Here is a 16,147-nt window from a genome sequence, read left to right as displayed (position 1 = left end):
TTGTGTACTTTGCTTCAATATGGTTTTATAATCTATAACGTTTTTAAAATTTATAGCATTTGAAAACTTAGTGTTCACTTTTAAAATTCCAGTGACGCACTTTCGACAATGCACAATTATTCATCTAAATATGTAAGTTTTTACCTTATCCGTTTCAACCATTGTTGGACCCCAGTCAAAAAAAGTCAAAATTGTCAGATTTTCAATTGCCATTTGTAGGGCTTCTTTTTTTTTTTTCACAAATGGAGTTTAACTTAATATGTAACTTATGAATTTTTAGCAATCCTTAGCAAACACTTTAGAACTCCCACATGTCTATTTAATCATCAATATACATCAAATATTGAAGTGTGAAATATATCTCAACTTGGTTTTTAATCTACCTATAGGTATTGTTCTTATAATTTTAACAATAACAATCATTGCCGCCGCTACCTTCCTTTTTCTTTCCCCCGCACTTGATTTCTTGCTCTCCTTATGATTTTAGATCTCGCACGCCCATAATAGTAACATAATACATTGTCTAATTTTGTTTCTTTCTATTTTGCTTCTCCTAGTATCATGTTCGTACACATACAGACTAGAAGTCTACCCTTTTCGTTTTGAGCGATTTATACGTGTATAGTCGTGAGACATAATTTTGATTTAGTCAACTTTGATATATTCAATTACGCCTTTTACCATATACATCTTGTTTTTATTTTGAAATCTCAATAAACTAGTGATCCTTATTTACATTTGCCCTTTCGTTCTAAATTCAGAAACTTGATATAAAATGCAATTTTCATTGTATTTTTCCTTATAATTAATACACAAGATGAATACTCTCATGCTTATAATTTTTCTATATCTGGAAACTATATGTGAAAGATATATTTCCTTATGTTTCTTCTTTTCTTTAAATACATCAAAAGTTTTGAATTTTACGATTATCTATTCTCTAAATGATTGTTTTTGTAGAAACACTAAACTATGAATGCACTATTTTCAAAGATTGACATTTTTACACCTTTCTTAAAATAGTATTTTACTTTGCAATTTTCAGTGAGTTCCTAAACTCTCAAACTTGTTTTCATAAGTATTCCGACTCCTTGTAAACTTGAATTTGTCCTGACTTTGACAATTGGACAATTTCTCAAAAGTTTAATACAAATATTTCTTTACAAATTCCTTTAATGACGACTTAAACCTTTAACCTTAATTAATCTTTATACTATTTTACTACTTCGTTGGATTGCCAAACATGTATTTTCATTATCTTGGAATTATTACATATTTTGATAACAGTGAGATTTTTATCACTTCTAAAACACTTAAAATGCTATCTACACAATGTGATTTAATTTTTCATAAACTTTCACCGCCTTCATTAGAAACAATGACTCTCTAATTATATATACTCTTCGAATATAGTTCTATTATTGTAAGAGTAACCGTAGTAGTAATTATAGCCTCGGAGATCCTCAATCATTTCGTAATTTATTTTGTAGATGACACTTAAATAGCCTTTACATTTGAGATGTACCAAAACTTCGTTGCCTACCCTTAGTACGTATTTTTAGGAACTTACCCTCGATCGCTTCCCTTTCATTCATGCTACCCCTTCTTATTTCGAAATATATATTTTCCAGAGGTAATAGCTAACCCGGAAGTGAACAAATTGTTCCTAATCTCTTCTTTATTAGGCGGAAAATTTACACTTAGTGCTAATTTAGAATGCGACTTAAGCATCAATGCGAATTTAACGCTCAATGCAGTTGGTGCGTCAGCAAAACTTATAACGTTCTTTTAAGTTAGATAATATCTAACTATATAACCTTTTTCAACTAGGTCGCCATGGTTGGATCATGATTTCCATGATCCTAATTTCTCGCAATCTAGATTGTAGAACTCGAATTAGGGAAACATTAATTTGATTATAGCTAAAGAGTTGGGCTCTTCCCTTGAGGAATTAACCCAAAATAATCAAAGAGCTCTTCAAGTCACCACCTCTCCAATTATACAATTGTATTCGACTGAGTTCTAATAGAATGTGTCACGAATTGAATTTCGGGACGAAATTCTTTCAACCGGGGGAGACTGTGACAACCGTCAAAATTCGATTCGGTTCTAGATTTGACTAGACTTAGTTGCACATATAGGCACTACACATAATAAACTTAGTAACTAGAAGCTAAGTTATAACCTACTAGAAACTTGGAAACAATTAGAATCAATGGATAGTGTACTTAGATTTCACATTGATATGTAAATTCTACATCTACTGAGCTGTAGTGACTATCCATATTTGGGTCACTCTTTGACTCGAACAACATTTCATGAATCATATACACACATCATGCACTTGACCTAGAAGTAGAAGTTAGGTCAAAGTCTCATAGAAACTTAAGTCAAAGTTGAAGACTAGGACTAGTATACTTGATTCCTCAATTTCGCTTGAATCTCGAAACCACTACATAGAATGCCAATAAACCGATAAAATAAGTTACAAACATTATTTATAACTATAAAAGAGTTATAATACCATAAAATAATTTGAAGTCTCAAAAATACAATTCACTTTGATGTCCAAAGATTTATTAAACTCCAAAAACCCTAAAAACCCTAAAACCTAAATTTTATAAAGTTTAACATCAAGAATTATATAAATTTTTTTTATGAAACTTATAAAATTATCTTAAAATAATCAAGTTGGGAAATATAATCAAGGAAATTATAGTTTAATGTACCAACATTTATCCTTATTTTATAAGTGGAAAATCAAGGATTTTATAAAACAATGTAAAGCTTAAGCATATTTTATAAAAACTTTAGAAATTTATAAAAATTGGGAGAAATGATTTGAATGGGATTTATGAGAGAGAAATCCTCTCTCCTCCTCCCAAAAATCGGACTCATCCCCCCCAATACACCATTTTCCCAAGTCATTAATCAATTTCACTCACCCACTCCATCTCTTTCTCTCTCACACTCCCTCACTTCATTTTCTCTCTATTCTCTTTTCCTCTCTCCCTCAACCACGAAATTCTCCAGAAAATGGGTCATAGAACACACCATGAACTCTAAATCTTAATCATCTTGAGGTGTTCTTAAAGGTAAACCCGAAAATCATTCATTTTCCTTCTATTTTCCTTCAAGTTTTACTTGTTTTTCATGGACTTTCTCCATCTTCTACTCCATTCTAATGAAAGATCATGAACACATAAACATACACACACACAAACTCACTGTTTTGATGATGATGGTGGTAGGATTTCACCCAAAAACAACATGCATGTTGTAAATGGTGAAATCCAAGGACCAAAACCTAAGTCGAAATCAACATAATGCACTTTTTCTACATGTTTTGGTGGAAAAACACCACATGCATCCTATGTTTTCTATCAAAAATGATTTTTGAACATATGAAACTCATTAATGATCTTCAAACCAACATGCATGTGATGATCTTCAAGCTTAGATGCTTGATGATCAAAGTTTGTTGTTAAAAGCTTTCAAATATGTTCATAAAAGATTTATTCCCAAATAAACACCTAAAACTTCCTTTCTGTTCAAATGATAATTTTCCTAGAGTCCAACCAACAATATAAGATGATCTGTAAATTTTCAAAAAATAATCTGTTTTTCTCGAATTATTATAATTAATGTAAGAAAATAGGGCAATAAATCATATAAAATACTTTCTCGGGTCTATAAATCCTAGTTAAATTCGTGGATAACCCCTTTTCTAAATAATGATCTCACATTAAATTTCATCGGTTTTTGTTACTGTTTAGTATGGTTTTGAATTTTCTTTTTGTTTAGCACCAATAAATCATAAAACCGCATTAGATAATTTGAAAAGGGTATATAATAATTTTCGCAGCTTATACTCTCTGTGGAAGACTTAGAAAAATATTTTCAGAATTTTTCATAATGTATTCCTATTTTTCTCCGATTTTTTGTATTTATAATGGACTAAAAACAGGAAAAATAGTTTTACTCATCCAAACATTATGAAAATTTACCAGAACACCTTGTAGTACATTAGGAGGCTACATAAAAATTGTGATGATTTTTCCCTTCTGTATACTATTTTTCTCCTATTTTCTAAGATTAATTACACTTAAATACACAAAATCGGATTCTAGTAGATAAAAACCACCTTTGGGATTTTTCCCAGATTATTTACACTGTAAATGAACTTTACAAAATTTTTGGTAATTTACTTTAATAGTTTAATAATTATTCTCCAATTAATGATTATTTAAGAGGATAAAACAAAGAAAATAGAAAAACTAATTGAAAAATATCTTTTATATTTTTCACAGCTTCTACATGTATAATAAAAGTGTTACAAAAATTTTAGGCAATTTTGGAAACTGTTTCCTTTTTATTTCAATTTTTATTAGAATAAATGCTCAAAAATCATAAAATTTGGTTAAACAGTTTAGAAATCAATTTTTATATTTTTTCCAGCTTAATAATGTTTAATAACAGTAATACAAAATGTTTGAGTAATTTTGGAAACTGATTTCTATTTTTCATGAATTTGTATCTATTTAGAGAATTAAATATATGAAAAATGGTTATACATATTCATAATCCATGAAAATTTATCTAGAAGTCTTTTAGTACATTTAGAACCAAAATCTGAAGCTTGGTAATTTTTATTAACTGTTTAGTATTTTTCATGATTTTATGGTTATTCAAGAAACTAAAATCGTGAAAAATAGTCAGACAAATAAAAAATTCAAGAAAATTTATCTTGAGGTATTTGACTTCAATTAAAACTAAAATGCAAACTTTGGGAAATTTTAGAACTAAATTAATTTAGTTTTTGAATACTTAATCATTGGAACACCTCTTAAAATGTTAAATATTAGCATTTCAATAATGGGAAATTTCCACTTAAATTGTTATATAACAATTGATTCATTGAAATTAAATTTTCACAGAAAAATGTTTGTAACTTATCAATATTAAATTTTGACACACTATTGGCATAATTCTATTGTAGTAGTACGCATACTAGTGTTAGATTTCGATTAGAGACTCACTAGCGAATACCATTATTGTAGGAATCGATAGTGGTACGAGTGGAGCGTAGTCAAGGCAGCATTTGCATCATCTCAATGCATATTGTGAGTATTCACGCACTCCCCTATTTTCAGTTTTTTTTATGTTTTGGGGTGGAAAAACATGTCCCGAAAAACTATTATTTGAATGTTGTATTTAAATTGATTTGTATCAAACATGATTGCTATTTTATTGCTATGTCTCTCTATGTATGTCTATGCAACACGGAACATGAGAACTTATCGTACTAAGGCCCTTCCCTTATCTCTAACCATTAACTCTTTGAGCCAATGGTCATTATGGATAGCGCTATTTGGAATTGACAACTCCTCACTCGCCCTATTGCTGGAGTGCATGATACCATATTCATCTATGGAACGATAAGCATAGATCTTGATAGGGCTTCAGTCATAGGTTTGGTTGAGACTCATTGTTTGCTCATACACATACAAACTCGTTTCTCGTTATAGCAATAAACTCGTTTATCAATTATAGCAATGAACTTTGTTTCTCATTATAGCAATAAACTTTGTATCTCATTATAACAACGAACTTTTGTTACTAAATACTTATTTACTTGTTTTAGCAACAAACTTGGTTGCTTCTTATATTAACAAACTTGTTTGCTCCTTGTAGCAATGAAACTTGATTACTCGTTTTAGTAACAAACTTTATTTCCCATGAGGATATGAACGGTGCATCTCTTTTGGGCAACATACTTTATTTCTCATGATGACAACGAACTTTGTTTACACAAACTTATTTACTCATTTTAGCAATATATTTTTATCTATGGAAACTTATATCAAAATTTTGATTTCGATTCATGAAACCAATATTATTTTTAAACTTGTGAGTACTCACCAACTATTTTTATAGTTGACCCTCGTTTTACATGCTTTTTCAGGAATCATCGAGTATGTGGCACTTAGGGACACATCACTTTTAGGAGCATTTGCTCGTGTTGTATTTCAATTTACATTGTAATTTCTTTTAAAAGTTGTTCAAACCCATTGTAAATTTGTAATGATTTTTAATACTATGGTTGGTGTTGTCTTTAAACTTTTGCTATGAAACCCTTTGTACTGCCACGCCTCGTGTTTCCGCTTTAGCGGGGTGTGACACCTAGTCCTCCAAGTCACTCCTTATCCAATAACCCTCCACAAGACAAGGCTCCCAACACTAAATCTGTTCCTAGGTCTTTCTAGGACAATCACCACACCACTCTCCGCCATCACCTGCAGAAGGAACTCCTACCAGCACCCTTTAACTAGCTCGTGAATGCAATTACGTATTATTGACACCAGATAATTCTTCGAATAAAAGGTCTCACACTACAACGGTTGGACTCAAACAAGAGCTGCGCAATAGAGTTATAACCTAACTTTCTAAAATTATTTAGTTTCCGCAATATGTAACTTAGCATATTCGGTTACTAGTTAGCTGAGGTTAGTGATAACTCCTTAAAAGCACAAAGCAAGTAGCATTCGAGCATTGAGTAATCGGAATCAAGCATAACCTATCAGGCCATCCTATCACTGACTGATCAGTATAAACATGCAAGTCTACAAGCTCATACAGTAGACATATAAAGGCATCTCCCCTAGCATTCTATCATGCAAATCCTGAGCATATCCTTAGCCCTAACTAGCATGCTATTCACAGATTCATAAGTCAAAGCATATCAAAAATCATGTATGGGTATTTTGGGAAAACTTATTTCAGCTCGGTCGATTGCATGCACCACGCCCTTTTCTTTTATTAGAACCCTTTTTGTAACAATTTCTTTTTGAAAAATTCTACCAAACCCTCACTTTGAGTTCAGACACACCCGAGAGTATGTCTGAATCCCTCAAACCAAGACTCTATTACAAAATTGTAACGTCCCAAAATTAAGACCAAATATTTTCATTTTTAAATTAATAAAACTATTATCCAAAACATCATCATGAAAACCATGGTGGAACAAAGTGTATCAAATACATCATAAACATCAGTAAATATAAAATGCGGAATGAGGTGGTGTATGCACTGCAATCATCCCAGGCTCTTCCCCTTCGAACCAGAAGTACCTGAAACATAAACTGAAAACTATAAGCACAAAGCTTAGTGAGTTCCCAAAAATACCACATACTATACACTATTAACACGTAATCGGCTCCACCCGTCAACGGGCCCTGCTCGGTATATAGATCTATCAATCATCAGCCTACGCTCGCTATACATATAAATATACAAGCATATACACACAACACATGCAATTATGACGAAGATAAATAGCATACATAATGGTCACCGGGCCCCGCCCGGCATCCAGCATTGCCCAGTAAGCATACAAGCACATAATAGATGCAAGAGTCACGCAGACATCTAGCATCCTAACATAACAAACTAGGGGCCATCATTGGTGCCACTGACCCGCTAAACACAATGGGGAAACTCACCTCTAGCTGATGAATCACTCAAATGAATCTCTGTCTGCTGGTCCGGAAAATCCCCTTGCTATCAACATCAAATAACATCCAATTAATAATTAGATTTTGGCCCATAACCAATGATCTAAGCTACTTAGTCCATAACCAAGGTAAAAGACAATTTTACCCTTTATCTAACTTGGCCCAAAGCCAAGGCCCAACTCAACTTCTCCAAAACGCCCAAATCCTAAATGGTACCCAAAGCCCAATTTATGGCCCGGTCTTCCAAATTGAGCCCAAAACCCATCATGGGACTAAACCCAAGGAACCCCAACTTACTAGTGAAAAGCCCAAAACAGAAGTCTTATGACCCAACAAGGCCCAAACTTACAAACCCAAACTATGGCCCAAGACCGAAGATTACCGAGCCCAAAAAGCCTATATGCTGAGTATGCGGGGCGTACTTAGATCGTACGCCTGTGTAGTCCCCTGATCACTAATCTTCTTCATTAAGCACTTAAACAGTTAAGACATTTGGCCAAACTCTCAGATCCGGTTCCTAAGGGTCACTTATCACATAAAGTTGACAACTTTACACTTATGCATGGCATAATGGGACTCAAAACTCCAAAAAGAGCTTAATACTTGCATGAACCAAAAACATCCATAAAGTTTGCATTTTTATGAACATAGGGCCTAAATGGAGCATAGATCTAGCATCCATTGCTTCTATAGTTGATCAAAAAGCTCATCTTTACATCAAAAGACTCAAAAATTCCGAAGAAACACCATAAAGTAGAACTAACACAAATGATCAGCAAGGTGTGAGCTTTTTACCTCAAAAAGGTTGCAAATGAGAAGGTGATCCGGGATCTACAAGCCCAAGCTACTCGTCCAAGTGTTCATCTTCTTCTTCTTCACCACAAAATACCAACAAATCACTCTCAAGCTCGAAAACTCACCAAATGCTCTTAGGATTTAGTTTTCATGGAAAAGGAAGATGGAGGCTGATCAAAAGTGTCCAAAAGATGTTATAATGAGGTTTAAATAGGTGAAAACCCTAAAAAATAGGGTTGGCCATAGCACTGTGTACACCAAGTACGCCCAACGTACGTAGGTGAAACCCACGATCATTAAAAGGGCTAGTACGCCCCGCATAGTAACCAAGGGACCAAAATGTTAACAATTTTGCATTAAGGGATAAAAGAGAAACTTAACAAAACTTGAATGTTATAATGATCTTAAGAGTGATTAACATCTTAATAGGCTAAGACAAGTATTAAGATGCTTGTGAATGTATGTGAATAGGCCTTATAGCAAAAGATGGATCAAGATCCAATAATGGACAAAAGGAGTCAAAGTGGGACAGTTAGTGTTCACTAACTGATAAGGTGAGTTATCACTCTCCATATTTCTTTATGGTTGTTATATGTTTAAAATATATATTTTACATGTATATATATATATATATATATATATATATATATATATATATATATATATGAGAACCTTAAGGAACTAAGTGAATGCCATCAAGTTATGAGACATAAATAGATTATGAATATATACTGAAAACATGTAAATGAGAATATATGTATATGATTTGAGTATGTGTATGAGATATACATAGAGACATGTAGCAGAGCATGTGATGAACATATTATCTTTAGGAAGCAATATTGATATTCCTGTGGGAACACGAGCATATTTCCTTCGATAAACGCGATTGATATTCCTTCAGTAACATGAGCATATTTCCTTTGTGAATGAGAATAAGATTAAGATTGAGATATGAGTATCTTTCCTTCGCAAACAAGATCGAGATATGAGTATATTTCCTGATATTGAAATATGAGAACACGAGATAGAGTCAAGATGATACATACGTAGTGTATGAGATTGAGCACGAGATGACACACAGACATATATATATATATATATATATATGTATATATATATATATATATATATATATATATATATATATATATATATATATATATATAGAGAGAGAGAGAGAGAGAGAGAGAGTATATGATTCTAATTGAGATGAGACATGCAGAGTGTATGAGATTGAGAGCGAGATGGATATATATAAAGAATATAAGACTAGGTATGAAATAAGTTATATGGAGTATACGAGATTAAGTATAAGATGAGATATAATAGAGTAAATTAGTCATAGTATCGATTAACTTTGGGTTTTGAAGCAAGTCGCTAAGTTAAGGTAAGTTAGTAAAAGTAAAGTAAATTGCTATTTGTGTAAAGTGAGACCTACAAGTGGTATGAAATGGATTCTTAGGTAATAAAATGCTTAGTAAAAAATATGAAATAGTTTTTGAATATTTTATTGATAATAAATGAAATTGTTGGAATGAAATGGGTTTGATGCAAGATAAAATAGCATGGAAAGTGAATTGAGATTAGACGCTACCAAGTTTCCCTTGGTGAGTACATGAAGATTACGACTACAATAATTCACAAAATTTTTGGTCAATTACCATGGATATGTTTTGTGAATATAGTTCATAAAAGAAAAGTGGTGTTCATTCGGACAACTAGTTGAATAGCAAGTTGAGATAGATAACAGTAATTGTGTTATCCGTACCATAAAAGTTAGAAAAAGGGACCTAAAAGACTATACGAGGGTGATACGACCCCTTCGCGAGGTAGATGTATTTATTTAATGATATCCAAGACATGTTGATTTTCTATTCTCATTTCGGATTAGACCTAGGCTATCACTAAATTTGATCAATCCATTAGTATAAAATCCAGAATCGATAACTAGCTAATAGCATAGTTGGTAATAGTAAACAAGGAAAAACACTAGTTGTAGATCATGCATTTCATACATATTATTTTCATGATTTTAAAAGTAAAGTAAAATCTTTTAAACTAAAGAAAATAAATTTATGAAAGCTTTTAATAGTATTTTGTGTTCAAACTCATGTAACTCACGAGACATTTTTGTCTTATATATGTTTGTTTAATGACATGTATCTTAGATTGTACTCAAATAAATAAATGAATCTTGTAGACGTGATAAAAACACTTTGGAAGTTAGTTGTAGTGGATCTTGTGTTAGTTTCCTTGTATTGACCTTTGTTACTTATTAGTTTTTTTTCTATGGTTGATTAAGTTTGATATGAATTTGATAACACCCAATTTTATAATTAAAGTTTCTCTTAAGCATAATTTTTTCAAAACAAGACTTGATGTCATGAAATGTTTTACAACCACAAAATTAAAAAATTTAAAGAAATTGAGGTGATACAACTAGGTTTAGTGCCAACAAACTTATTACATAAAAAAACTTTCATGCAAGAGTTTGGACAACAAACACGAGTGAGTAATAAAATGGGAAGTAACCCTAGTGTCCATATACATTTAAGTGTCAACACTGGTTTCACGACTTATAGTCTAGTCTAACATGTTTAACTGAGATCAATCGAACCATGAGCATCATATTCTACAATATAGTCGAATGTTAGAATTGCCTTATTACTCGATGGATGGGATCGAATGGATCACATGGTGGAATCGAATGGATCACATGGCGGTGGCATGTATATATTTTAATGTAGGAAGAATCCCGCATGATAGGTATGGGCCATTAGTTTAGTTCGACAAGTAGCTTAACTATATTAGGTTTGGTACAAATTAATAATGAAGTTAATACCCTTGTAGATTCACCCAAGGAGGCAAAGAGTATGACACAGATGGATTCGAAATCTGAACCCACGGTGGAACAATATATTTATATTCTTAATATTGTCGACGATCATAAGGTCGATGATTATTTTGACCTATTCATTAGGAAGTGTGATATTGTCCTAAGCAGGTTCACAATGTCACTCGAGTTAAAGTATAATTCTAGTAATGATGAATGAAGATTAACTTTAGTTGATAAGCACAAACATAGTGTTACATTTAACAGGAATTTCTTGAAGAAGTTGCAATACTAATCGTTTCTTTGATGGAGCTTCCCAAATCGTTTATTTGATATATGTCTTTGAAACGTTAGTAATAATCTTCAAGTAAAGTATTGGCCCTAAGTAAAATATTATTTTAAATCAAGTTCAAGTTTGATTGTTTGAGATCCCATGTTGTGTTAGAGTTTCTATTGACAAGTCCAAGCTTTAATGGTCATCGATTCAGGTTCAAGGACACAAACTAGAAGATCTGTAACACCCATAAAATTCATGCCAAATTAAAACATTTTATTTCATTTCAAAACCATTAAGTTCATACATCTTGTTTTCAAAATAGTTTAAACATCAGAGTATCCCCAGAACCACATCACATAAATCATAAAACATGAGGAGCGGTACGATCACGCCTTCGCCTTGCCACGATCTCCTGAAGTACCTAAAACAATAAACTGCAACTGTAAGCCTGAAAGCTTAGTGAGTTCCCCCAAAGTACCCATACACACATAAACATACATACAGCAAAGAACAACATACTATGGGTCCAATCAACCTTCCGGTTGGAATACCCCTGGCCCTCAACCATCGGGTTGGAATGCCTACATACTACGAGCCCAATCATCCTACCGGGATGGAATACTCTCGGCCCACAACCATCGGGTTGGAATGCCCATACACCTATACGTACAACAGTAACTACTATGGGTCCAATCATCTCGCAAGATGGAATACCCCAGGCCCCTCAACCATCGGGTTGGAATGCCAGCATACTATGAGTCCAATCATCCTACCGGGATGGAATACTCCTGGCCCATAACCATCGGGTTGGAATGCCCCACTTCCTATACATACAATAACTACTACTATGGGTCCAATCATCCCTCAGGATGGAATACCCCAGACCCCTCAACCATCGGGTTGGAATGCCAACCTACTACGAGTCCAATCATCCTACCTGGATGGAATACTCCTGGCCCACAACCATCGGGTTGGAATGCCCCTATACTAGCAACATGCATACATAACAGGCAACCACATAACATTCTACAGAATCAACATACTAGGGCCCTATCATCCTACCGGGATGGAATACCCTCTGCTACGGCTCAACATGCATATCCCACGGGTCACCTCCTACCAGCGTACATAAGGCAAGACCAACTACATGTCTATACTCATAACCACTACCCAACTACCAGGGTGCTGATCCAATAGAACTAGCCATCACTTAGCTATCCTATCCTCTATGATACTAGACTAACAAAGCATATCCTGATATCATTATCCTGTCTACCAGGATACTAGCAAGCATATCATCACAAAACATAACAAACTCTAAACAACAATTCAAAGTGCCGGCCTTGGTGCCTTAGACCCTTGAGTACACTCCCGAAGCACTCTAAGCAACAATTCAAACGAAGAACCGAACCACGAAAGCACAATCCCGAAGCACTGATCCAAACCCCAACACCTATTGCCATCAATGGACCATTGACATAAATAACCAATTACCATAACACCCATGAAGGTTAATGTCAAAGTCCAGGCCAAAGTCAAACTTCATGACTGACTCTACTCGCCGAGTCAACCCGTTGACTTGTCGAGTCCTTATACTCTGAAAACTCTTAGAACACGACTCAACTCGCCGAGTCACCCCAAGACTCGTCGAGTCCAACGATCTCCGAGTCCTATCCTGCTCGACTCACCGAGTCACCTCCCGACTCACTGCTTCAAGGTTTAACCAGAAGAGATTGGGGTTCTGCGACCAGACTCGCCGAGTCCACGACAATCTTCAACAGACTCGCCGAGTTGTTCTTCCAACTCGCCGAGTCCATGCACATGTTCATACAACTCGTCGAGTACACCCATGTGACTCGCCGAGTCTCTCCAGTTCTCAATCCATACAGTGGCTTTTCGAACCATGCTGGGGCTCCAATCCATAGATCCACTCTTCTACAGTGTAACCCTTACATAAAGTGGCAAACTTTACGTGAAACCAAGGAGATATAGGTCCAAAACACTCTAGGGCTAGGGTTTATGACAAAAGGGCTTCACCAACAACTCATTGATGAATACTTTATGACATTCTGGACCAGCTCAAGTCTAGATCTGAGGTAGCAACCTCAGATCTATCCTCCAAACCCGAAATAACTCTCAATCATACCAAAAATGCCCTAAATCTCAAGCAATAATAGATCTAGATGCAAAAGAGCCCAAGCAACAGATTATTACCTTCAAGATATGCTCCAACTGTAGTAGATTCCCGGATCTACACCACTCCCTTGCAGCAAGCCTCTTGATCTTCAAGTCTCTTTCAAGATTTCCTCCTCCAAGATCTATTCTCTATATCAGTGGAAGCTCACTCGATTTCTAGGGTTTACAGGTTCTCAAGAGTGGTAAGGAGGCTAAGGAACGGATATAACATTCTTTATATAGGGCACAACCCCCGGGATTAGGGTTTTCTTCCTTCAGCACCAACTCGTCGAGTCCCAGCCTCCGACTCGACGAGTTGGCCACTTATTCCGCGACTCAAAACCCGCTCCGACTCGGCGAGTAAGAAGGCCTACTCGTCGAGTCCCTTCCTTCAATTAGACTTTGAGCCCTTTGATGATACTTCTGAAATTTGGGATGTTACAACTCTCCCCCACTTATATTAGGCTTCGTCCTCGAAGCCTACTATAGTATACGCTTCAGAACAAACCCCTTTGCACTGCAGACTCCGATTACTCAATTAACTCCGGGTCTTACAAACTCTACTACTGCATTTCTCTTAAAATGACTTCTTCTCGCGTGGCATCCTTGCCACTATTCCAAGCCGAATATCGGCCTTTCAACTCAATAGTACCACATATCAACCACGTATCAACCGATGATACTATCCCTTCATATCAGGGACACACTTCCGCGCCCCGCAAACGCTAGATTCTACAAACACCCACTGAGCTCTGCTAAGACACTAATCCATCTTCCTTCGCCCAAGATTGGCGATAACCCTGATAACTTGCAACCTGGAACGAACCATGTTCCCTTTTCTGATTCTATCCCTTACGCGCTGACATGATACTGCATCCTTCAACTCCCATAACCCATCAACCAACCATATCGTGTAACCACTCGTACCTGGCCCAATCAGCCTCGGGCTGGAATACCAGGCACGCCTATAACGGGTCCAGTCATCCCCAGGATGGTATACCCAGGCATCCTCATGTATGTTTGGCCCAATCAACCCTCGGGTTGGAATACCAAACACACCAGGTCCAATCAATCATAGGGTCCGGTCATCCTCATGATGGAATACCCTAGACTGGAATACCTCCACATACATGACCCAAACCTACAACCATGCTCGGGACCCAAGGACCTTGTCCTTGCGTCACCCTCAAACCCTTCGGTTCGACACAACTGAGTGTAATCCACTCACACCTCCTTATCACGATCTCTAGGTCCTCGCCCTCCGACTGCAATATCCTTATACAGTCCTCATCACCGGTCCAGACTACTCCCGAGTCTGTCAACCTGCCATCTCACTTTCCTCTGTCCAAATCTCCAATCTGGAATTTCTATCCTTCTCCTCTTCCAAGGAGACTGAAATCATGTCTACATATCATCCAATCATTGTCACAATGACAGCACCTCACTATACATCACCCCTTAGCGGCGCACACCGCTATCTCATAACATGCATACATACCCAGAGACTGATCGCATAACCAACAATCCATACATAGCCTGTCACATTTCCTCAGCATTTCCACCATTCGGGGACAACCCCACCAGCCGCTATCACATAGCAGCACCCTCCCTACTTGCTCCAAGATCCATGTTACATGCCAAGCCCTTACTACAACTGAACCGCCTCATTGCACCACTCCAATGATCAACATTCAAACCGCGACAGGTAACACTCTACACCCAGCAACTCATCCGAGAATTTCCAATTCTCCCCCACTTAGAGCACTAGCTATTATACACAGGCGGAGAGGCTGACATGCTGCTCAATCGAACCCCACTAGTACCCCGAACTTCAAGGAACCTAAGTTCCTGCTGAAAGTTTCCAATTCCCCGAATCATGACCTTCCTTTCTCACGAATTCCACACCGGATACTATCTCTCTAAAAACTCTCAATACTAACTCTTCTCTAACACATACAACACTTTATATCTCATGCAAGAAGCAACAACACATAATCATAACATAAACGAGATAAAGCAGAAAAACATACCGGCTGACACCTCTGGCGCTGACCTGATCTCCTCGGTCACAAGCTGATAAGCACGCCCTGGAGCCTTCAGAGGCTCTGCTCGACCCTGACTCCCGTCAGTAAGTCTCAAAGTGGCTGGCGCTGGGGCCTGCACTGACCTGGCAGCCAGCAGAGGAAACTGGGCCTTCATATGGCCCACCTGATCATAATGATAACAAAGTCGGACTCATGCAGCTGGAGTCGACTGCCTACAATCTCTAGCTATGTGGCCCTCCTTGCCACACTTGTGGCACCCCGAAGAAGAACGACAACTTCCCTCGTGCACCTTGTCGTACTTCCCGCAAGTGCGACTCCTCTGACCTCCCTGTCGATAATCAGCGGGCCTCATCCGCTTCGGTGCAGGCTGCGACTGAACCGGGGCCTGCCTCTGCTCTCTCAACTGGAGCTCAATCTCTAACTCGCGCCGCCTAGCGGCCTCCTGCAACTCCAACAAGGTACTACACCTCTGCGTGGACACAAACTGTCGGATATCCCTCTTGAG

The sequence above is a fragment of the Lactuca virosa genome, chromosome 7 (assembly GCF_052849685.1).
Source record: "Lactuca virosa cultivar CGN04683 chromosome 7, Lactuca_virosa_CGN04683_v6, whole genome shotgun sequence".
NCBI lineage: Eukaryota > Viridiplantae > Streptophyta > Magnoliopsida > Asterales > Asteraceae > Lactuca > Lactuca virosa.
Note: the sequence above shows the minus strand (reverse complement) of the source record.